This window comes from Dermacentor variabilis, chromosome 1, assembly GCF_050947875.1.
Source record: "Dermacentor variabilis isolate Ectoservices chromosome 1, ASM5094787v1, whole genome shotgun sequence".
Lineage (NCBI taxonomy): Eukaryota > Metazoa > Arthropoda > Arachnida > Ixodida > Ixodidae > Dermacentor > Dermacentor variabilis.
In genome coordinates this window covers 156,914,094-156,939,086 of record NC_134568.1, presented here as the reverse complement: position 1 = coordinate 156,939,086, position 24,993 = coordinate 156,914,094, and the positions used below count along the sequence as shown (strand labels likewise).

The window sequence follows — 24,993 nt, the reverse complement described above, 5'->3', positions numbered from 1 at the left end:
TCTTCGACTAGACCAGCTCATGGACTAGAATTGTGTGATCTGCCACAAGCAATTCTTAAACCTTCCTGAAAGTGTTCGCTGAAACACCCGGTATGTAGAGAAAAACCAACCAACCACATGTAGCTTATAGTCTTGCTACTGGAGTATGGGCACAGAGGTTGCCTTATTAATATTTCCGGTAGGGAAGCCGCCCGAGGCGATGACAGAGGGCACGCTGCTTCTTGATTCAAGCTCGTCTCTTCGCACACGGGACCCTCTAAAGTAGTGTGAGACTAGACATTTCTTCTCGGAGGTGTTTGCATTATTCCTGTTTCTCCAGATGCTAGAGAGGCTATAAACTCCGAGAGCGACTATACCATGGTGGATGGCAAAAGATTGAAGAGAAGAGACCTCAAGAGAACTTAAGACGTGAGCGAACAAGTCTCAGCCAGATCGCTTCCTCCAACTTATACGATTGCCTACATGCCTCTCGACACCTCTAGGGCACGTAGTCAATTGTTGGCAAGACAAATCATCTTGTAGAAACTCTAGTGCCAGCCTGAGATATGCCCTGTTCGACCACTGTTGAACGCTGCAAGTATGCATCTTCCTGTACGCCTGTTTTGTGTGGATGTCGGCGCCTCGAAAAGTCCGAATTCCGTACGCGAACATGTCCTCAATGTCTACTTTGGGAAACTGACTCCTGAAGAAATTAACAAAGTGCGACCTAATAACGGCAAGAACATAGTTGCAGGCGAAAGTAACTACGTAAGCTACCGTATAGTAAAACTGAATGTAGAACACCACTCGTTTATTGTCCACGGGAATCCACGTCATGTTTCTCAGCCGACGCCAGCGCTTGTAATTCCCCTACCGCCGCAAGGCGAACTTTCACGGCTGTGCACGCTCAGCCCCTCCGCTTATCGTTTCGCTATTAGCCCCGAGAACAACCTACAGGGTCGCTGCGAGCACCATTCGCTTGATGGTAGGGCACGGGCTCGTGCTTGTCGTCTGCTGCTGTTCGGGCGGTGTCTGAAGTCTTTCCGTTTGTTCGGTCTCGTTCCTTATGCTTGTGTGCGTATGACAGTCGTCTCAAATATATTTTTACAGCGTCTTCGCGGGCAAAAATTTTTGCAAAGACCTTACTCCCTGAATGACAATATAATTAAGGGCCCCTCACCAGGTCTGGCCATTTTGAGCTGACAAGCGCAAAGCATATAATGCACGCTAACGATTCTGTTTACAAAGAATTACATCGCTACGCGCCGCGGAAAGATCTGAAATTTCAATCAGAACGCCGTTTTTCCTTTTCCTCACGGCTACCGCGCTCCATACTGGACGCTGTCGTACTCGTGTCCCTGCCCCTACGTACTCGTGTCCGCAGTGTGACGTCGCTCGTGGTGGGACGTGACTTCGAAAACTATTCAAGGCAGCATCTGTTACTTGTGTGATCAGTTGCTTGAATTGAAGTTTAGAGAAATAATAAAACACACAAACGGAATGTGTGCGCGTTTTTTGTTTGTTTTACTTCGCACCCAAGCAAGAGAGATGTACTTTAGCTTCGTCTGCTTGTTCCCACGGTCGTGCAGTCACGTGCGCAGGTACCGAAACTATGCCATTTTCTACCGTGTTGCAGCGCCGTGTTCATCGTCTGCGGTCCGCTTGTTCTGCCTCAGTATTCTTGTAGCGCTGAATTATACCGCTAGTCATGTGTCCTTGTGCACAACGCACAAAATCATGCGCTACGCGAAACGAGACAAACAACAGCTCGCGCGCAACACCGTCAGCAAAAATGCGCAGCGCCGCAAAATTTAAAAAAAAAACAGAAAAGCGAGGAGGAAAAAAATGAAGGCGGGGCCCGTGACGTATGCTTCACGCGATACTCGAGGTCCGGTGTGGGAGAGCGCAGGGAAGGAATTTCGCGTGCGGAGGCTAGACGGGGCGAGTAGAGAGAGTGTCTCGCTTGGCAGTGGAGCTCGCCTGCTGAAATCATGGGTTCGCGGCACTGAAATATTTCTATCTCGGCTATTAATGAGCCGATTTGAAAATTTTTTGCTGCAGAACGCTCCCTAGTGGGCACGTAACAACTTCCAGCGTATAAAGCGAAATTCGCTATGGGGCCTGGTGAGGGGCCCTTTAAAGGTAACGCTACAGTGTCAGCCGAAGGAGCTCAGACCAGCCCATTACGGATTTTCCATGCGCGAATCTACACTTTGCAGCGGCAGCTCACGTGAATGATAAAAGCATAAACGCAAAAGCATAGCACATAAGAATCCAGTTAGGATAGCATACCTGCCGTGATGCAACAAGCATCTCATAAGCGCTGGCTATATATGACTTCTTCACCATTTACCTTAATTTTAACCCGCTAAAACATGTTTGCTCAAGACGAGTAGTTCATGGTACAATATCGAAATTTTGCATTTCTTCACAGTAAGGCTCGGCAGTAACGCGACGACTTAACTAACACTGCAGTTTAGGTTCTACCAACAGCATTTCCTTAACTGCTTCTCAAAATTAGGCTGTTCTTCACCGGTTAACATTAGGCGGCACTAATTTGAAGTAAAGTTAATTGAGGCTTAGAGCTGTTTGCAGCATACGGAAAGGAATGTACCAATATTTATTCCCTTTTCCGTGCTACACGTTCAACTCACTTGGGCAATTTACTGGGGCTTGTTGCTTGATGAAGAGGCATGATGGATCGGTTTAATTGGCGAACCGACACAGGCTGCTCGGCCTTAATTTTTAAATGAAGTATGCCTTTTGTATCGTGTGGCTGTAGCCAGTAAGAAGCCGAAGCCTGATTCATTAGTAGCATAGGACACATTGAAGATATCCTTATTCTCCGGTGGAGATCAAAAAATCAAGTGAACTGAAGTGAGGCTTGTGGTGTCTTCCTTATGAGGCTGGTATGCGAGATTCTTTTTTGTGTACTGACGAAGCAAGTAGTTCTTAATCTGTATAACTAAATCAACGCAGGATCGGCATATAGTAAGTCAAACGGTGTTCGAATTTTCACTTTAAAAGCAGCCTAAGCCGCGCTGTAGTGCCTCGAGTATACTTTAGGCATTGCAATTGGCGCTGTAAAAAACTTCATCATGGTTTCAATTCGGAGTTGTAGTGAACTGATGGGTCTCGCGAACAATGCGTAGCTCGTCATAACGGCAGTCGGTTGCTTCCATTGCGTGAGGGGTATGCCGTATTGTCGACAAAGGCTACTGAAGGCCAATATGTAGGCCACTTTGATACGATATACATAGCACTAATTGATTGGCTCTCGATCTTAATCACGAAACTTTTCATTCGGGTGATTGCTGCTATGGTATTCGTGAAGCATATACATGCTTACATGACGCGCAGTCGTGTTGACAGCCATAAGTAATGCGCTTTCTGGGTAACTGTTTCAGAGAACGGTGAAAGTACTAGTAGCAAAATTTTCGATAGAAAACGCGCCTGACATTTCCTTTTACGCATTAATAAAGTGACCATAATTGATTAGAACAACTCACCAGAGTAATATGAATCATGACGAAAGCTTCGCTGGACAGTGTCTTAGCTGAAATGGATTTATAATGTTGACGCTATATACCAAGATTTTTCTTGTACGTAAAATGCAATATATCTCATAGCTAAGTAATTACGGAATGTTACGTCTTCTTTTATTCACCTCCCCTTCGCAATGCTGTTGAGGTGTCCTCACAGCGAGAGACAGTTACGAAGCCTTTGGCGGACAGTTACGGCGTCTTTTCGTCGCACTAGGTACCCATTTCACATAAAACGAGCACACCTAAGCACTTCTTATGAGTTGCGAATGCGAAAGCATTAATGTCTAATTGAACGCCGCTGAGCGGTACATCAAGTTATGAGCTCCTCGCAGGCAAGCGAACGCCTTGAGACGCTTGGCCAGCACCTCCGATACAGCACAATTGCGGTGCACTTTGATCCGTGACCTTGCCCGACTGGCATAGAATTTAAGAAGGACTCTCCCGAGCAAGCCGCAGTGATTTCGACGTCACTGCTTTCGTCCCGTCGGGCTTGGCAACAGAAATTTCGGTCCAAGTAGCACGGCGTCATAAAGCAGAATGCACAGGCCTGTTATCTAGTAGGCGTTAGCCTGATGCATATTCATTTGGCCTTATAGAGGCGCAGTTAGAACGCAGGCGAGAGCTTGCACGGACAAGGAACGCGCAGATAACACGGGCTTCCGAGAGCGAAAGGAAGGGTGACGTGGCGTTGCGGCAATGCCCTCTCCCCTCACGCAGCACCTGGCACGCCATCGGTGCAGCAGGTGGGCCCTTTAGCCAACACCCTCTACAGGTGCTGCTTTAGCCCGCTCTGCTCCGTCGAGGCGCGCTCGTGGCGTGGCGTCGCAACCAACGGGAATTTAGTTGCTGTTTTTCGCTTGTCCAGAAGAGAGCCGCCGGCTTTTACGCTCAATGGGCCATTTCATGCTTTCGTACCAATAATGCATACTAAAATATGAAACAACAATCGAGCAAGGAGGAGCTAAACAAATCGAACGCCACAGGGTCAGATAGCCGTTGCCTCGCCCCGCAGTGAGGTAGCGCACACATGCAGGAAGAGCTTCCCTTACGTGTCCCCATTCCTGCTCGCAATTCGATGGCCAGAAAAAACTCTGCGCCTCTCAGGGCGCCTGCTGGTGAAGCAGCAGACGGTGACTCCCGGCACGCACCTGATCGAACGACTCCAACCAAGTAATCGGCAGGACCCGACCAAGCAGCTGCGCTCGTAAAAGCAAGACACATGACTTGTCAGCCAGCTTTCTACAGAACTTCAGAAGCGACTGAGATCTCTGCTACAGCGCCTTCACGACAACATTTGCCAAAGGCCAGCTTTCTTTCCAAGCTCTTCCCATAGACGACGGCGTCCTAGCTTGGTGACTATATAGACTGCCAGAGACGCTATATACTAATCTTGTGTGAACGGGTGAAGGCGAGATTTGACTCCTATTTATCGTTCAGTTGGATGGCACGTACCTGCTTTGCGCGGCTGCAGGACCTATGCCACAGGTCGAAAAATAAATTCACATGTACTTCAAGCTGTAATACGACGACCGCACTCTAGAGCCCGTTTCGTCTCAGAAGTTTCTTGGAGATGTTTTTGATAAGAATGTTAGCTGCAATACACACGTGGCGGCCCTACGTACATACATCTCAAATACCTCAGGTTAATTTTACAAATATAAAGATTATGCCTGCCCCTACATCTTGTAGTAGTGCAGTACTGTCCCGTTTGCAATATTGCCTCCTTGTGTGAAATTCTATTTCACAGTGTAACCTCCATATATTACATATATAAGCTGCAGAAACCAGGAACTCGAAGTACTTATGAGCTGCAACGAACTGGTCACACTATGCCTTATTTTACTAGAGCTAAAATACTGTCTCTAATCGATCTTACACACCTTAAACTTGCATGAACTGTTCATAAAACAGTTCGTTTTAACCCTGTAGCATTTAACAATCGGGTTGTAAAACAACAGGTTTATAACTCAAGAGCATTACATTTTGTTACTCCTCGTATTAGATCGCAGCATGGATCACAGCTGACACAGTATGTCATCGCAGTGTTTTCGAACAAGTTATTATTTTTTTTCCCTAGCTCATGATGTCAAGACTGTCCAAATGTTTAAATTTTCTTCGTGAAAACGTACTTGCTGTTATGTATGCGAACTTTTCTGATGTTACTTATTGTTATGCTCACATTTTTGTACCTTTGTCTCGGTTTCTGCGTGCATCTTAGCAAAAACGATTTTCTCTTGTTATTGCTGTGTATGTCGGTGTTAAGGTGTGTCGCTTTGACTGTAATTATATTCACATTTGTTAGCGCAGCCTTTGCCTGGCTACTTGCATACTCTTAGGGAAAACTTGTGCTGATGAACGTCACTTTGGGAATTTCTTGCTCGGTATCACATTCGTGTTGACAGGTGCCCGGGACCACGTGAAGCAGATATGATGATTTTAGTCCCAGGTTCCCGGACAGTAGCTATGCGAAAAAAAAAAGTGAATTAAATTGAATATCGGCACTATTACATCGTTTTGCGGTCCTATTTTCCAACAGCCATTTTCTAATGCGAAGCTGTCTTCATTAATTCAGTAAGTGCGGTGACATAGGTAACAAAATTACTTCAATCACACTCTAAGCCACCAACAGACTCGAATAAAATGCGCTTACATTTTATATTATTCCTTCTTTTCTTTAGTTTGCCCCGTATCTACCAGTCAGTGGTCTGTAACAAAGAGAAATTGAGGTATCTTTTGTTGTCTGCTTCTGCTGCTACTTGTAAGGCCTGGAAAACATGAAGCAATATTATTTGAAACGTTTAACATTGCTTAGAGTTTTGTAGACTCACGCAATAAGAAAGGTTAGACAACTGAGTGTTGCAAAGGAGTTGCAAAGCAAACTCATTGGCGCGGCGGCCCTTGAAGCCGCGGCCACACGAGAGCATTTCGGCTGGTATTTCCTAGATGGCAGCACAGTGCCACTTTTCATAGGCTCGGTAAGTTTGAAAAGCATTCGCAGAGTTCGCAGATTTCTCCATTCGCTTTCCTACTGATGGTGTTCCCACAACAAGTATCACACTGAGCTGTCAACAGGGGCTCGGAAAGGAGAGCCCGCCGTGGTTGCTCAGTGGCTATGGTGTTGGGCTGCCGAGCACGAGGTCGCGGGATCGAATCCCGGCCACGGCGGCCGTATCTCGATGGGGGCGAAATGCGTAAACACCCGTGTACTTTGATTTAGGTGCGCGTTAAAGAGCCCCAGGTGGTCGAAATTTCGGGAGTCCTCCACTACGGCGTGCCTCATAATCAGAAAGTGGTTTTGGCACGTAAAACCCCATAATTTTTTTCGGAAAGGGGATCAGCGAGGGCGTGTGCCCAGGTTCCAGTGCAGGGTATCGGGCCCGCCATGAGGTCTGATCCCACTCTTATACAGTAAGTTAAGCCGGGGTCTCACAGTAACGGAAAAAAAATGTATACCGTGGTGAAATGAATACGGCTCATGCCCCCACACTGAAAATATACTTCCTGAACCTCTGGCTGTCAAAATAGTCCCGCATACTTCAATATCGACGCAGGCATCACTGATTTTGCTCATTGGGAGTCAGGTGCTCCACGTACAGTACTAGTGTATGATATACTTACAGTCGTACCTTCTTGCATTTTATTTTAAAATAAGGAAGCGAGAGTCGGGTGCTCTTCTTACAGTAGATAATCTAGAATAAATCAGTTCTTTTTATTCATAGCCAATGCCAGTATTTTGTTTTTTTTTTCTGGGTTCCACACACACACACACGCATGATTTCTAAGCTCTTGTGTCTTATTTTGTTTGTTCGTTTCTTTATGTTTTTTTTTTAATGTTTCTCATTAAATTTTGTTCACTCATACATGGTCCCGGTCGCAAAGTGTTTACAGCCTTACTAGCCCCTGTGGCTCGTCTGAAGGGGATGCAAGGTAGCTGCTAACTTTTATACATCAGACACCATAGTCTCGGTGGTAGGCACCCTATGATATTGTCACGTGGTAGCGACTGTGACGAACAGAGTAGCAAAACTGTAAATGGCTAAACTAAATCTTTATTGGGCGAACTTGTGCCTTCAAAAGCAAGTTACACTTAAAGCACAACGATAGCGGCGATCACAGTCGGCGATCGTCGGAAATCTTATCAGCGGGTCAAGCGCGTCGGCTTTTATACATCATGTCATCGAAGGTTCCAGAGTAGTCGCTCGTACCCGCGTCTCTTCCAGAAAGTTCTACACCATTCGCGTCGCGCGTACAATAAATCAGATTACACAAGGTCCGCCGACAACAGACAGCGGATAGAACCATCGATAACATTCGAGAAACTTCCGATACATGCAGGCGCGTCGGGCGCTGTGCGACATTTGTTAGGCGGTGAAACGTGGTCCCCCGATTAGGATAAACTAGTACACGTGTCAATATTGCATGGCGTCACTAGGGGCCGGCTATTAGCCCAACTCCTGAAAGGAAATTATTGCTTGCATGGCGATTCTCGGCCGCAATGACGAGACAGCCGTGGCTTGCTTTTCCTTACAGCGTTATCGCTGGGAGCTGGTCGCTAGCTCTCTGTAGCTTAACATTGACATGGCGATTCAGTGCTTTCATAGCCTGGCTTACTGCGCCTGTCGGGGGCTACGTTTTTTACAAGATCACTTTTCAAGAACAAACCGAATCCAAACCGAGTTTAATCAGTTCATTTATTGGAATACCTAGCGAAATCTGGTCTTATATTTGTCTGCATTTTGTGTACCGTCTTTTCATGTCACTTTGTATGCTACTGCCAAATAAGAGGGGCCGTTGCTCTGTCAAGCTGTTGAAAGACAGCTTTTACTTCGGTCCCCCTGCATCATCATATATGACGTGATGGTCAAATAAACTTATTACTATTATTATGCGTGAAAATGAAAGGTCCTCAAATTTAATGAAACCTAATAGCTCGCGGCATTCTATCCACTGGGAACTGTAAGGCACTAGCAACTGCAAAGTACCGAAAGAGAAAAACATTTTTTTTTTAATTGCACTCCATTGTAGGCGAAAAGTGCGCAAACGAGTACACTGAGGCCCCAGTCTCAAAGTTTGTGGCTCGAATTTCCTTACTTGGGCCGTCCGTGAGGTCCCTTCAGCTATGGAAAAGAAAGAGGGGCATGAAGTGACCCTTATTTTCATGGTCGCCATATCAAAGCAGCGACGAAATAAGCTGGTACTTGCCTCGGTCTGACTCGGCTACTATATTTACGCTTTTCTCGCGTAACAGTACGATCGCTGAATACTACTAGTACAGTTAATTATGTACGCGAGGAATGTCGCTGCTATACTGCGCTTGGAAAGCGCAGCGCGCAGTGAACCGCACAAGTGCCAGTCGTGCAACACACTGTTCGCTTCATTATAAAGCGCGAATCGATGAGCGCTACGTTCCAAGCGATGCGCAATAGTTTCGTGCGTGCTTTAGCTTCGATCCACAAGCGCGGCACACACACGCACGATACCTACCATCAGCGCTACACCACTAGCGGTGGTCTTTCCCCGGCTTTGCGCATGAACTGTCAAGATGGTCTGGCATGCCAGCCTCATCTTTCGCGTCACCAAAGGGGTCTTGCGTCATTACTCTGATAGCCAGTACCACAAAACGAAACGAGCGCGGTAGGCTCGAAGCCACGCCGCTCAAAAGCGCTGCTGGTTGGCTTGTACGCACTTCCATAAAACGGTCATTCCCTCTCTGATCAATACGCTTCTCTGGCCGAGTGCCTTAATCACCGCGCATCCGAGTGGGAACGGGCGTTACGGCAGCTGTACGAGGGGTTTTTATTCAATTAAAGAAGAAAAAAAAACGACACGTGATTTATAAGTTCAGCGCCGTTTGCGGAACGGTTAGAGGTTAGGGGGGAGGCAAGCGGGGTCATTTGGTTCGCTACCAAAGTATTCCTGAAATGCAGTACAATAGGGCCCGAAGTTTGCGTCACACTAATCGCAGCTTGACACTGCGTTGCGCTCCTTGCGGGGTTGTCATGTTTCCCAGCGTTGCCTCGCTCGTTGCTGCTTCCTGAGCTGTCTTCTTCAACTTCGCACGGGATGGCTGCTGGCATCTGAAGCGGCGCTTAAGGATGATTCTACGCCAACTGTCCCAACCATGGCGCTCGAACAATACGTGCTTCTCTCAAAAAAATACAGAACGATATTTCACTTATATAAGCATTATACTTGCGCAGTATTCTCCCAAACTATTTTGAGCGGAAAAACATTTTTGCGCACCGTGAGGGCCATTTGAATTTTACGAAACGCCGGAAAAGCTGGTGCGAAACCGAAATACTTTGCGTTCTTGCGTTGGCTGAACATTGTGTTTTCATTCTGAAACAGTTTCACACAATACCTGTATGTTCTTTAACCCTTAATAAAAATCCGCGAATTAAAGCGTTTTGGGGAAATTTTCACAAAATAATGGTCACGGAAGAAAACCTGAAATTATTTATTTGAATTATCCCAAAAACTCAATCTTCAAACATTTTTTTCGCCTCCGTGCTGCGCACAACATCTAAACTATTTTCTGTGTTATTTTCGCCTATGCTTAGACGTTCGTAACATGCTACAGTGGCCTATGAAAAAACACGTAGAAAAGCGGGTATTATTCAGAAGCATAATTACTTTCGGAACAAAAATTTTAAACGAAGTAATTTGCGTTTTGTGCGAGAAAAAACATTTAATGCGAGTCTCACCATTGCAATATTTTGGTTCGCGCTTCGACTTCACCTCACAGCTTATTGGCGGAAAATACAAACTATGGTGGTGCAGATGGTGGTGTGTGCGGAGAGGAATAAAAGCCATAATCACCAGAAGTTCGTGAAAATTTGAATCCTCAAGGTATGCCAACTTAAGGTAGATCGACATTATGCACTGTCGTGTTACTGGAAGTATACATATGCGGCCGCCTACGCGGGAAGTGGTAGAGCGGGCCACAAATTGCATTCGTGAGCGTGAACTGGGGAGAGAGAGTGACATAAGTCATAAGGGAAAGGCAGAGAGGTTAACCAGGCTGAACCCGGTGGGCTACCAGGGGATTGAAAGAGGAGAAGGAAGAAAGAAGGTCGTAGACTCCACTGTTACGCACACAAGCGTGCACCAGTGAGTCGGTCACAGGCGGTCATACAGGCTGGTGCATTTCAAGAAACGCACCAGCGCCTTTGTGGCCCTGCAAATTGCAGACGTACGAAGCCACGGGCCCAAGGTCTTCTGCTCCGTGAATGGAGGGTCGTCTAAGCGCTCCAAAGCTGGGCGAAGGGCACTCCTCTCGTCTTCGTATGTATAGAGCAGTCACACAGGATATGATTGGTCGTTTCTTCGACACCACATCTGCTGCAATTGGGACTGCCCGCCATTCCAATAAGGAATGAGTGGGCTTTGGTGAAAGAAACACTTACTCGCAAGGGGCAAAAGTAGCGTTTCTTCCCATTGGTTACAACCAGGTAAAAGTAGCAATGTCATATGCGGGTCCATGTCATATAGGCGCCGGTTGGTGAACTCTGGTATGTTCCATTTTCTTACAGTAATGATATGGGCAAGACCGCTGAGGTGCCAAGCTGCATCCGTTCTCGACAATGCTATCGAGGTGCTTTCACATAAATCATGTGCGTCACGGGCAGCTTTGTCCGCACCTTTATTGCCAGCAATGTTACAGTGCCCGAGTAGCCACTGAAATACAATGTCGTGGCCTCCATCCATCGCTTGATGGTAGACTAATCGTATCTCTGCTACCAATTGTTCATGTAGGCTGTGGCGCAGAGATGATAAGCGTGATTGCAGGGCTACCTTTGAATCACAGACCCAATGATTTGGTGCACGGTTGTTGCTGCAGATATAGCACTGCACTACGGAGGGCGGGAAGTTCGGACCCAGCATCGGGAAGCACTTATTCAGCCACTTGAAAGTTATGCCTGGTGTATGACACTGTGAAAAACAAAGAAGTGAACCGCTACATACAACATACTCATGCAGAGTAAAAACATCCAACCTTTTACCTTCCCACTCATTTTGCTAAAGCATTCAGCATGTTATTCAAAATTGCACCACAATTTCAATAAGAAGTGTTTAAAGATCTATGCAACACACTTTAAATATCATTACTTTCATCAGTGCTTCTGCTGTTGATGCACTTTCTTGCTGTACACAGCTGTGTAGACAGCGTCTGAAAGGGTTAAGCACTGCGGAAGGAATACCATCAGCACCACAAGAAAGGGAAGGTTTGAGGCGCTTCATACATTTGAAAACAAGGTCTTCATTGACTGATAGCGTACACACCGCGCAAGACTGAGGAAGAAGGTTACGTGAAGCATCTTTTACACAGTGTACAGAACATAAACGTTCTGCAAAGCGATCAGCAGTGTTCGAGACATCACCACTTTCATCAAGAAGGCATACATCATTGGCGCTCTCTTTAGAAGAGTGAGAGCGCACGAAGGTCCAGAAATATTTGGAATTACATGTCATGCTGGCTTCAACGCATTCAATGTGGTCGTAGTAATGACTGTAATAATAATAATAATAATAATAATAAATAATAATAATAATAATAATAATAATAATAATAATAATAATAGTTGTTGTTGTTGTTGTTGTTGTTGTTGTTGTTGTTGTTGTTTATGCACCACAAGAACAAATACATAGTTGGCGGGCCTGTCGAAGCCTAAATGACTTGTGTGACTAGGCCCGGCAGCGCCGGCAACAGCGGTGAGGTCAGCGTATGTACATACAGGCGTTACCTTAGTGCCGACAAAACATTGCGCAAACAAAAGAAAATTAAATACATATTATTACAATGTAGCGTGAACATATTGTCACGCTTATATAGAACAAGAACACAATTAAATACAAGTTATTCCAACGTAGTGAACATTTTTTTTGTGCTTATATAGAACAAAAAACAAATATTAAAAACATGTTATGCCAATGTAGTGAACTTTTTTTCATGCTTATATAGATAAACAGGTTAAGACAACCAAATTACATGAATAATAATAATAAGAAGAAGAAGAAGAAGAATCTTAGTGGTAACATGGCACTCCAGAAAGCTCGCAAGACTGAAGGAAAGGCTGACGCCTGTACGCTAGAGCCATCTAGAGCAGGAATTTTCAGGTTGCAGAAGACACCCCCCACTGCCCCACGCTCACACACACACACACGCGCGCGCGCACGCGCACAGTTTGCTCAATTGCAGAGCACTGCACACCCGCACGTAGTCGACGGTTGCACGACACGCAGGAGTGCCAATTCCGTCTGTTCGCAAAGAAGGGGAGTCCGAATGGCCAGAGGGGTCCCCCTGTATGCCACATGTGAGCATGGAGTAGCGATGTCGGGCTGTACGGGCGTGATGGGGCTCAGGCTGTGCTGACCGCTTGTTCAGAGGGGCTGAAGAAAGATGAGTGCTGTCCAGAGAGCCGTCAAGCAACCTGCAGAATAAACAGACTAGTGCAATGTGGCGCTGGAATTGTAGGGTGTGCCACTTGAGGGCTTTGAGGCAATCCTCGTGGCTGGCATGAACTTGCGACGACCGAAAAGACGGGAGTAGAGGGTGCGTATTGCCCAGCGCTGAACAAAATCAAGTTTGTCGCTACGTGATCTTGGTACAGGGCCTATACTGATGAGCAGTACTCAAGCCGTGGCAGAAATATAGAAGTGTAGAGTGCTCAAAAAACCTCAGGTCCACAGGGAAGGGAGACATGGTACACAAACCCAAGAATGCGAGGATCCTTAGATACAGTGCTGGTGACATATGCAGAAAAGTCGAGAATGGCTGATTGTTACACCCTGAATGGGAAGGGCCGAAGAGCCCTTATAGGGCTGCCTCCAAAGAAGTAGGTTGGACACGCATCAGTTCTGTTGTGGCTGATACTTACGGCAGCAATTTTTGCAGTGCTACTACAAAGTATATTATTGTAGGCCCAGTCATTCACCTTTACGGAATGTGTTTATTTCAAGCGTGTATGCTGTACAACGGCATAATGTTGCAGTGGAAGTGTTAACTTGTTAATCAAACACATTCTGCGAAGATGCATTAGGAACTTGGTTTTGAGTTGATATTTTTCCTGACTACAGTTTACAGTATCGCAGCGAGAAACGTTTTAGTGGAAGCTGAAGAGATTTGAGCAGTTTAAGCATACCGAGTGCCCATACACTGATGACACCTTTTCACCTTTCCCGCAGTGCACTCACACCCTCTGCTCTCTCCATAAACAAAAAAAAAGAGATCGAAAGCCAATTACACTTTCATTGACTCAGTATGTGCTGATTCTCAAGCAGCCATCGAAACAATCCTGCATGGTATACGCGGCTGCATGCATAGATCTTGCATGATGCAGGTCCTCTTATGCATTGCACACGGTGCACATATTGCAAAAAGATCATTTCTTCTTGCAGAGCTGAAGTATAAGGACACACAGGCTCAAACATGACTGCGCTGTGTCATGTTTCCTTCAGTTCGTCAGCGTTCTTGAGTGCTGCACGAGCGATTTATCCCCAACTAACCCATGCACTTGAAAAAAGTGAGTGAGGGAGTACTGTGAATTTATACCGAACTGGATTCACGTGCCGAATAGAATGACGCACTGTCAGCTGCAACAGACGGTGTGGCTGATGACGTACGTACTTCCCATTGTTCGGCTACAAGTGTTTTTCGCTTTCTAAAGTTATCTTTGCAACTGGAAACAGCGCAGAGTTCGCCCGTTAAACTTGAGTCGCCTGAGACCACACAAAACACGCCGCGGTTGACCACCCAAAGTTCCACATTGTTCATTCACCACATCATACACCACACGAAGTCAGGAGTGTCATATTTTAGATCGCTGCAGCGCTAAACGAAACGGAAAATTCATTTCCTTCGACAGAGTTTTTCACCTGGGCTCGTCACTCGCCATCAGTTACGAAGCCGATGGACGCGTTAAGGCGCGACGTAAACAACATCGGCGGTAGGCGAGTGCTGATTATCCAGACTGCAGAGTTCGGAAGCATGTTTCCATTCGTTTCGAGCACGAGAAAATATGCATACACCAAGCACCGACGTTGCGGCGATAGTGATTTGGTTGGATGTTTTAGCAGACGATCGCACTGAGACCGACGGACCCCAGCGGGCAGGTTGGATTTGTCGGCATCGTTCGAAGTCGATTCGGATCCGCGTCGCGCTGCCACAACTCATGGTCGTCGGTCGTGTCGTTGTCGGCCTACTATCACAACACTGTCTTTCAGGAACACTGCCACGCGCGTCGTGCGTCCAAAGAACTCGGGCGATCGTTAGTGTCGGCGTCTTCGCACCCGCGGTCATCATAGGCATAGCAGCCGGAGGCCTCGCAGCCTCCGATTGGTAGACGCCGGCGAGGCATCCCACTCTCTGGTGCACGCCGGCGAAGCGTCGCCACGCGTCGGCGACGTTCTAGCATCGGCAGTCGACAAAACCTCTGCCTGTCGACATGCTTCGCCCAGTTCCCGACCGACGCTTTTGACGCTTTTGACGCATTGGCGCGCCCGCCGAAGCTTGCCGACGCGTGTCAGTGGTTGGGGCATGCCGTACGATCCTGGTATCAACGTTGTGCGCACGCCACTATAAGCACGCTAGCCCTGCTGCTGAGCTGCTGTGTGCGGAAGCACTGCTCTGGTCGGAACGGTCAGTAAACGTCAAGCCAACGTTATTTGATATGTCACTGGGCCCTGGCTAGCGCCAACGGTTTCCCGTCGGTGTCACCACTGGAACCACAGCGGTGCGACGCCTGCAACGCCACATGTCAGCACTCCACGCCAGCAACCCGGAGTTGTGAGACGCTCGATCATGGTAACAGACGTGGCGCTGTTCCTTCTGCACAGCAGGAGTTTCCTTGCGTGCTGAGTCGCACCAACATGTCGCACCCACGTTTAATTAGCAACACCATTCGAAGAGTAAAAGCCCAACACTAAAAAATATGGGGTTTTACGTGCCAAAGCCACGACCTCATTATGAGGCACGCCGTAGTAGGGGACTCCGGGTTAATTCTGACCACATGGGGTTCCTTACCGCGCACGGGGTTCAGCGAGCCGAAGTAATGATAATAATGATGGAATGTTGAATTCTACAAAAACGCGCAGGTGAATTCCGCGGACTTTGCTGGTTATTTTAAGAGAGCGAAAAAATATAGTTTCGTTTTGCTTGTTTGGATGTAGACAGCTCGCACCACTCAGTCTTATACAAGCTACGTTCTATTAATAACAATATTCAATGGCTACCAAGAAGTGCAGAAGTCGGGAAGTTGCACAGCCAGAAGTATTTCTTTGTTGTTGTTTTTTGCAATCGATATGCCAGCAGAGAGAAGAAAAAGGCTTTCTAAATCCAGAAATCGGCACTTAAAGGGACGCCAAAAGAAAGAGTAAATTAGAGTAGACTGATCAACTATTTCTGAAAACTCTATGGTTGTTAATTTCGCACTAATAAGTTGAATATTAGAAGAAAAAATGAACGTCAAAGTTTCATTTATTTTTAATTTCGCGCGGGAACCCCAACACCGGTGTGACGTCACGGATTTCAAAGAATGTTTTCCTTTTGCGTCCACATCGGCTCAGTAAAACTTCCCGAAGCTTGTCATAGTCAATATTTTGCTCCCCCGCAGGGGCGTCTGCGTCAGCAGGCGTTTGGTGTGTTGCGACACCACGTACCCGAGCACACGAGGGTTGGCCCCTCCCGCGTGTAGCCGTGCTCGGCTTAGCCGTGTCTGGGGAAAGGGGGATCCTGGGGGTTGAGCTGATGCTGGGTGTTTGGACCGTTATGGCCCCCCCGGCGGAGGCAACACACCTCTTTGGCGTCTGCTTCACATAGACGGCCACTCCAGATTGACCCACCTGGGGGAAATCGGCAGTCGCCTTGTCCTGTCTCTCTCTCCTCAAATCTTCCTCTTTCTCTCTCACTTTTGACCTTTCCTGTATTCTTCTCCCTTCCATTTACTTCCTTTCTCCTTGGCGCCAAGGGTTAACCTTGTGTGGCTATTCTACCTTGGGTCCACCATATTTATAGTGACGGCGTACGATTCGTTATAGTGACGGCGTACGACTGGCGTCGTGCAGACTTGCACACAAGCTCTGCCGCGTCCCCGCGTTGGGCTCCGTGGTGGGCGGTCGGCGCTGTGCCCGAACATACACATTTTTCTCATGGTAGCGCAAGCCTCTATTCTCTATGATCGGCGTCTGAAAAGATGCCGCACCGAAGCAACGTTCCAGTTCTCTTTTCGGAGCAACGCTCCATCATTTCCTAAGTTCTATGTCCACAGCAAAAACAACGTACCAGTGAGAAAGCTCTCGTGATTCCTAGTGGCCAAGTGTCTAAAAGAAAAAAACGGACCTACATACACAGCCTCAAAAATGTCTAGCGGGGACCTCCTCCTAGAACTAAATGACAAGGATCAAGCGCAAAAGCTCTCGGAACTTACCAGTATTGGCAATGCGACAGTAACAATTTCACCACACAGAACACTAAATACAAGCAGGGGTGTGATATCACAGGAAGACTTTATTGGCTTGAGCGATGAAGAACTGCTGGGTTTCCAGGAACAAAATGTTACCAAAGTCCAAAGAATTGTCATCCGCAGGAACGACCAAGAGATCCCAACCAAACATGTTATACCGACTTTCGGAACAAGCGTAATGCCTACTTCGCTCTATGCAGGTTATGTTAAAGTCAATGTGAGACCATATATCCCGAACCCCAGATGATGTTTCAAGTGCCAAAGGTTCGGACATGCTTCACATGCATGCCGAGGCCAAACAACCTGTGCTAAATGCAGCTCCAATGATCACTAATATGACAACTGCACCTCTTCAGCACATTGTGTTAACTGCAAAGGAGACCATCCAGCTTACTCGCGGTATTGCCCTTGCTGGAAAAAAGAAAAAGAAATAATTGCACTAACTGTTAACGAAAAAATCTAGTTCTATGAAGCCAGAAAGCGACTATCGTACCTTCCACGAAGAAGTTATGCCGATGTGACGCAGGCGGGGGCAGCGTCGCAGAGGCCTCCGGAGTCCTCCGAGCCCACGCGCAGTGGTCCCACAGTGACCCCTCCCGCCCCCGTGGTGGAAGCAGCCGACGCTGCTCCATCCTCTTCAAACGCCCTGCAGACACCAGTCCCGCAGGGCCCTAAGATCAAGCGAACTCCAAGGCCCGAGACACGTGCCTCGGCGCCAAACTCTCGGTTCTCCAGCGCCTCAGAGAGAGCGTTGGAGGTCGACTGAAAAACCCCGGTGTCACCGACACCAAAGGACAAGTGCTCTATCAAGCGCGGAAAGAGGGACAAAATCCCAATAACCACTTTAAATAAGATAGCGATAACCTGAAGCTTATCGCTCTTTTGTATCAGTTTTTTATATCCATGTCACCTAACATCTTTCTTATTCTCATTTAATTTTTATGCCATTTTTTAACTTTCAATTTAGTAATGGCTTTTCTTATCCATTGGAATTGTAGAGGTCTCTTACATAACTTAGGTGCCATCAAAGACCTGTTATTTAACTTCTCTCCTGTGGCCTTATGCTTACAGGAAACAAACTTAGGCGAAAAGCACAAAACATTTTTAAAGGCTTCACTGTTGTACGGCGCGACCGTACTCAGGCGAACCGGCTTTCGGGTGGTGAAGCTATTGTTCTACAGAGCGGCATTGCAGCTAAAGAAGTTGCCATTAATACTCACTTAGAAGCCGTTGCTGTCGCGGTTTTATCACACAAAACCATTACCATTTGTTCAATGTACATTCCACCACACACACATTTTACTGTAAGAGATCTGGAGTTAATTTTAAACCAGCTACCTAAACCTTTTTTAATAGCGGGTGATATAAACGCTCATAACATATTATGGGGTAGCAAAACAACTGACACCAGGGGACAAACACTTGAAGATGTTATCCTGACGAACGAAATATGCGGTTTAAACACTGGTGCGGCAAGCTACTGCTCCACAGGCACAGGAGCTATGAGCTGTCTAGATCTGGCGCTGTCCACTCCATCTCTCTTTATCGATCTTAAATGGAGCGTTATTGACAATCCTTATGGTAGTCACCATAAGCCCGGCATTATTAAAAACACATCTCCTCTCCCTACAGTACCATTAAGATCACTCCGTTTGAAACTCCATCTAGCAGACTGGCCTCTCTTCAGCGAAAAGGCCAGTCTGGATGACATATCAGAGGATCAAACGATAGGCGAAATGAATGAAAATGTTACTGCCTCCATACTTGCTGCAGCAGAACAGACGATTCCGCAATCTTCCGGATTCTTAAGGAAAAAACTAAAACCCTGGTGGACGAATGAATGTAAACAAACTAAAGAAGCACAAAACAAAGCGTGGGGTATCTTTCGGCGATACCCAACACAAGCTAACCTCTTGCATTTGAAAAAAACAAAGGCGAAAGCCAGGTACACGCGCAAACAAGCCGAAAGACAGTCTTGGCAAACGTATGTATCCTCCATACATAGCTCACTGACATCCAAAAGAATGTGGCATCAGCTTCGTAAGTTTAGAAGCGACTACGCTCCTTACACGATCCCCGTACTATCACCCCCAGGTACGCAAACGAATTTAAAAGAACAAGCAGACATGTTAGGGCAGCATTTCCGTAACATATCAAGCTCAATAAACTATTCCACTGCATTTCAAAAATATAAACAATCAGCAGAAAAACAAAAGCTTCCGACAACAGGAAGTTCCGAAAGATCATATAATGCCCCCTTAACACTTCCGGAAATCAACAGAGTACTCACCACTGGCAAAAAAACAGCGCCCGGTCCGGACAGAGTACATTACACAATGCTCGCACACCTATCTCCAAAAGCAGTTAAGACCTTGCTCCGCTTTTCAACATAATCTGGGAAACAGGAAAAATGCCGAATGAGTGGGAAAAAGCCATTATAATCCCTTTCTTGAAAGCTGGAAAGCATCCTACAACAGCTGCCAGCTACCGACCATATAGCACTCACAAGCTGTCTTGCTAAGTCCTATGAATCCATTATAAACATAAGATTGGCATACGTCGTTGAAACTGAGAACCTACTCGATAATCATCAGTGTGGGTACAAGAAAGGCTGCTCTACAACAGATCATCTAGTTCGGCTAGAAGACGAGAAGCGTGCGGCCTTTCTACACAAGCAATACTGTCTCACGGTTTTCTTTGATCTGGAAAACGCGTGCGACACAACATGGAGGTTTGTTATTTTAAGGGACTTAGCGGATTTAGGGTTCCGAGGTAGAATGCTTAAATGTCTAGCTGATTTCATGTCCAATCGAACATAACAAGTGCGTTTAGGAACGGTGCTGTCCCGCGTACTAATTCAAGAAAGCGGTGTACCTCAGGGATGCGTATTAAGCACAACGTTGTGGTGAAAATGAACTCGCTCAATAACGTAATTCTATCCTCTGTAATGAATTCACTATATGGGGCTGATCTACAAATTGCGTCTCGTGCATCGAACATGGCAACCTGCGAACAACAAGTTCAAATTACGTTAAACAAACTCACGCAGTGGGCATCTGAAAACGGCTTTCGCTTCTCAAGTGAAGAAACTATTAATGTTGTCTTTACACAAAAAAGAGGCCTACAGCCAGATCCCATCCTTAAACTACAGGAAGCCACACTACCGGCAAAACAAGAACACAAGTTTCTGGGTGTTCTGTTTGATAAAAAGTTGAACTTCGTCGCGCGCATATATAGTATTAAAATCAAAGCGAACAATGCACTTAACATTCTCAAAATCCTCTCCCGAAAACGCTGGGGCTCTGACCGTAAATGCCTGCTACGCATCTACCGCACTTTGGTGCCTAGCATATTAGACTACTTTAGCATCGTATATGGTTCAGCCAGATTATCTTACGTCCGACGACTTGATCCAGTTCGTAACCTACGACTACGACTGGCATGCGGTGCTTACAGAACATCACCTATCCAGAGCTTACATGTTCAATGTAATGAGCCTCCCTTACAGCAGCGCACAGTGCTACTTTTTCTTATGTACTCAGAATTCAGTTCTCACCACAGCACATAGTTTCAACATTGTCACACAGTGCAACTCACGCTTACACTATACAAACAAACCGAACATGATTAAGCCGCTTCTCCTGCGATATGAGGAACATGTTCGGGATTATGACATGCCTCGCGAAGTCCTCCAGGTTGCCAGAAAGCAACAGAGTTTGGCCACGTGGTACGATTTTGAACCGTTATGTGACTGAACATTGACACATTTAAAGAAGAAAGACACCCCACACGAACACATTATACAAGAATTCCGCGCTCTTCAGGACAAATACCAAAATTACATGGAATTTTACACCGATGGCTCGAAAACAAAAAATTACGTGGGTGTGGGGGCCGTAACGGAACATTGGGAAATAAGTATTCGATTACCACAACATGCCTCTGTCTACACAGCCGAAGTCTACGCAATATGGACTGTAGTTCAAAAGAGCATCGCTGACACGAAAACACAGAAATATACACTGATTAATTAAGCACACTGAAGGCTCTACACGCGAAAAGCGAATGGGAACCCCTGATAGGGGATATTTTAAACATGGTAGCATTAAACAAATACGGCTGGTCAATTAGGTTTTGCTGGGTACCAAGCCATGTTGGTATACCGGGTAATGAAGCAGCGGATAGGTGTGCATCAATGGCAGCGCGCAAATACATAACAAACACGGCGCTTCCATATCGGGATAGTATCACGGCGATTAGGAAGGCCTTGCTGTCAAAATGGCAACAGGAATGGGACCATTGCATAAGCAACAAGCTACATCTTACGGAACCCGTAATTGGTGAGTGGAAGTCGTGCATTCACCAGCAACGGTTCTATGAGATGATCCTGTGTCGACTTTGGATTGGGCAAACATTTAACACACAACTTTCTCCTCCGAAAACAAAACCCGCCGACTTGCGAAAAATGCAATAAACCTCTTACAGTAATACATATCCTTATATCATGTCCACAGTTTGAAACACAGCGACGGAAGCTTTTACAGAACCTAATTTACATATACCTTTACACCCTGCCCTATTACTGGCAGATGAACCGCTAGTGCCATTTACTAACATGTTCCACTTTTTAGGGACAACTGGTTATCTACACGAACTATAATGCAATGCAGGTTTGCCTGCTCTAACCTTGCTTTTCCTTGTGACTGGCACAGCATGGCCTTTGTTGCCTTTGTGCCATTAAGCCCCAACTAACCAACTAACCAATCAATATTTTTGCTCCTATATAACACAATGCCGCCCATTTTTAGCGATAAACAATTAACTAAGGCCCGAACAGACGCTTTCAAAATCCATGACATCAGTGCGAGGCTGGCACTTCAAGGTGCCGTCACCAACCGTTTTTTTTCTGTTTGCGCCTTTGCTGTCTTAATTACCAACCTTTCTGTCGCGGTAATAGTGGCGTTTTGGGCAAAGTAGAGGGGTAGTTCACAAATACAAATGAAATCATTCTTCTTTTTTTACTCTTAGTGTCCCTTTAATATCACTAACAGAATACAGACGTGATGATTCGTCGCAAACGTCGTTCGGTGATCTTCGGCAGTGTGACGTTAGGAACTTGTATGTCGTTCTTGTAGTTGAAGAACGCAGAAAATATATATGCGCAAGATAAAATATTACAGGGCAAAATATGATACGTCGAATATACGTAAAAAAAAAGGCGGGAGAGCGGGCGCGGGGGGGGGGGGGGCAAGAGAGACTGTAAACGTTTACGTGGTGAAGACGAAGTTCACTGACCACTCATCTCAAGTATTCTAACAGCCCAGCCTGTTGCTACGAGTGCAGTCCGTTGTTTTCGAAATCGCAAGAAAACAACAAATTTTGACGCTGAGAACTATTGGCCAGCCGCAAAGTTCATTTTACCAGTCACATCTCAGCTTTTCCAGACGCAACTTTACACGCATGACTGGGCCCAATTTTGATTACAATGTTGATGCGTAACTACACTTGTATAAAAAACGCTAACATATAAATAATCGTCTTCTTCCTCCCCAAACTGCGGCAATTTCGCGCTTCTCAAATTTTTCTGTTACAGCTTCGACGCCCAATGATACGTCACTCACTGCAACCACATAAAGCAAACCTTTAGACATGGTAGTCATTAGCTGCAACCGTAATGGCTGCACTGATTACTTCCGCGGTACATCCCTCAAGGAAGCACGGTATAGTCTTGAACGCTAGCGCTCTGGATGGAGCCGGTCGACTAAGTCACAGAATTTTCGGGGAACGTCCGCCTACTTTGACCAAGCACGGAGCAGCATAGGTGACAATCGGGAGACTTCTGTTATACCACGGGGGCCGTTTCTGGGAAAGGGCGCGAAGGCAGGGCTCGACACGCGCGCCTTTGTTCGAGTGACGCAAGGTTTAGCACAGCTTGGAAGCTAAACATTTTGCCAGAATTCCTCTTTGACTTTCCTCTAATAAATATTGTCTACATATACTGCCAGGTTCATTAAAACCAATGTTTAGGGTCAACTGCGCTGCTTCTTCAGTTGTAAAACAACGGATGGCGATGAAGTGCAGGTTTATAGAACATCTTGATAATGCGAATGAATGGATTCCACTCAGGCTGGTAAGCTTGTTTTCCTGGTATTGTATGCGGACTTGGATAGACGGGAGAGGAGCGGAGAGTTGGTGCATGGACTAGGGATTGCAAATCGACGCTAAAGACTGAAGCCCATTATAACTGTGCGTCGCCTCTTTGCTTTCTCTTGGTCGTGGTGTGCAAGCACCACGACCAAGTGCACACATTTGAAACTTTCCCGAATTTCAGCTGTGTGCTGGGCGTGCGGCGAAAATTCGGGAATTGTCACACTTCCTTAATGGAACTGGTGGCTTCGTTCTAACGAATTTTTGTTTTTTTTTACAGCTAAGCTGTTATGGCGGGGGGGGGGGGGGGGGGAGGGCTACTTTCCCCACTAGAGGGTCCGCGTGTAGAAAAAAAATGACGAAGATAGGGCAATGCCGGGCCGACCCATGGCGGAAGTGAAGCAGGTGTTAAACACTGCTCATACTTGAGCCGATCCCAAAGATAGTGCAATGCCGGGCCGACCCGCGGCAGAGCTGCAGTTCGCCATTAAGGGGCTCGCATACACAGCTTCGCTGGTCATCCTTCTTCACAGAGTGGAAGGGCACTGAGAATGTTTTTTTTTTTTTTTCTGGTATATTCGCGTAGAACGGAGAAGGAACTCTTCCGTGCGGAACAGTGAGACAAAGATGTCGATTTAATCACGAGAAACTGTTACATTAGACAAATTTTATTCATCTGTATTTTTCCCCTTCCCTTTATTTCAGTGATGTAGATCATTTTGTCGCCACTGCAGACGTACTTGGGGACCGATTTCTTTGGTACCGAGGGTATGGGTGCAAGGCCGTGTGGACTGTCATGGACTACTTCGTCACTTTAAAAAGGCACAAGCATGCGACATCTTTCCATAACCGTATTAAAGAAACGAAAAGAGAGTCTTATTCTAAGCGTGTTTTGATTCTAAGCGCTATCCCGTAGTTTAGAGTGTAAGGAGGAAAACGATGCTTAAATTAGTGTCAGCACGTTATTAATTTGCATCGTTAAAGATTTAGAGAGGGAGTGGAATGCAGGTTCGTCACTAAAAAAGTTCTGTTTGAGTCTGCAAGTGTTAGCAACTTGCTGTTTGCGCTAAACATTCCCCCCCCCTCACCACCCCCCATCACGCACAAATTCTCCAAACGAGCAAAAAAAAAGCTCGAGCCACGTTTATACAAGAGAGGGTAATGGCCATGCCATTCAGTCGGTGTTCAATTATCCCTAGAATGTCGCGCCTTTCACAGTTCACCATTGAAAGCAACGCTAGTGTTTTCACGATCGAACGACTAACTGTAGGGAAGTGGCTGCATGGGAGAGGCTGAAAATGAACTTGGCGATCAACACACGCAGGGCACACCACAGCCAAACACAGAAGATTAGGCTTTTCAAGGAAGACGAAATGAATGAAGACCACGTGCGCCTCCCTTACAAGGACCCTCGTTGCCGACTCTAGCAACCGCGTTCGGGCGCCCCATGAATGAGGCTACAAGCAACCCAGCGTGTGGCCTCGAATGCGTGAATGGTGCGTTTCAAAAAGCGCAAACGTGTTTGACCGGCCACGGACTGAATGTTTACCCGCCCCTCCAGCGACAGAGTAAATGAGAGAGGAACACGGCGCCAGGTTCTTGTGCGTTGAAGCTCGGCAGCTTTGATGTCGAGGAACTTTCTTGGGGCTACTGTCTTAACAACATAATACGTATAAAATGAGCTGCTTTGGCCTTTTCTCTGCGCTATGCAAAAGAGCGAGCGAGACCACGTCTCAAATCGTGCGCCGAGTCAGCATTACGCATGATTTGTATAGATTTGCAACTTTATGTCAAGTTATTTGCATGTCTGTAAGCGTATATTGTATATGTATATATATTTTTACTCTGACCGCTTGTGACAA

The 24,993-nt window shown here is 46.4% G+C and overlaps 1 protein-coding gene across 4 annotated transcripts in view; it reads right to left on the bottom strand.

Annotated features, from left to right (window-relative positions):
* Window positions 1–24,993, bottom strand: part of LOC142587325 (uncharacterized) — a 231,116-nt gene that overhangs the window by 125,296 nt on the left and 80,827 nt on the right. Inside the window, exons 2-3 of one of the 4 annotated variants that reach the window (XR_012829474.1) lie at window positions 17,478–17,630; window positions 6,172–6,229 (exon numbers count right to left, since the gene is read on the bottom strand). The exons of 1 other annotated variant lie outside the window; for it this stretch is intronic. The gene's annotated coding sequence lies outside the window, so the exon portion shown is untranslated. Of the gene's footprint in view, window positions 1–6,171; window positions 6,230–17,022; window positions 17,396–17,477; window positions 17,631–24,993 lie in introns of those variants that run through there. 2 more of the 4 variants (XR_012829469.1, XR_012829472.1) reach the window with 2 other exon arrangements.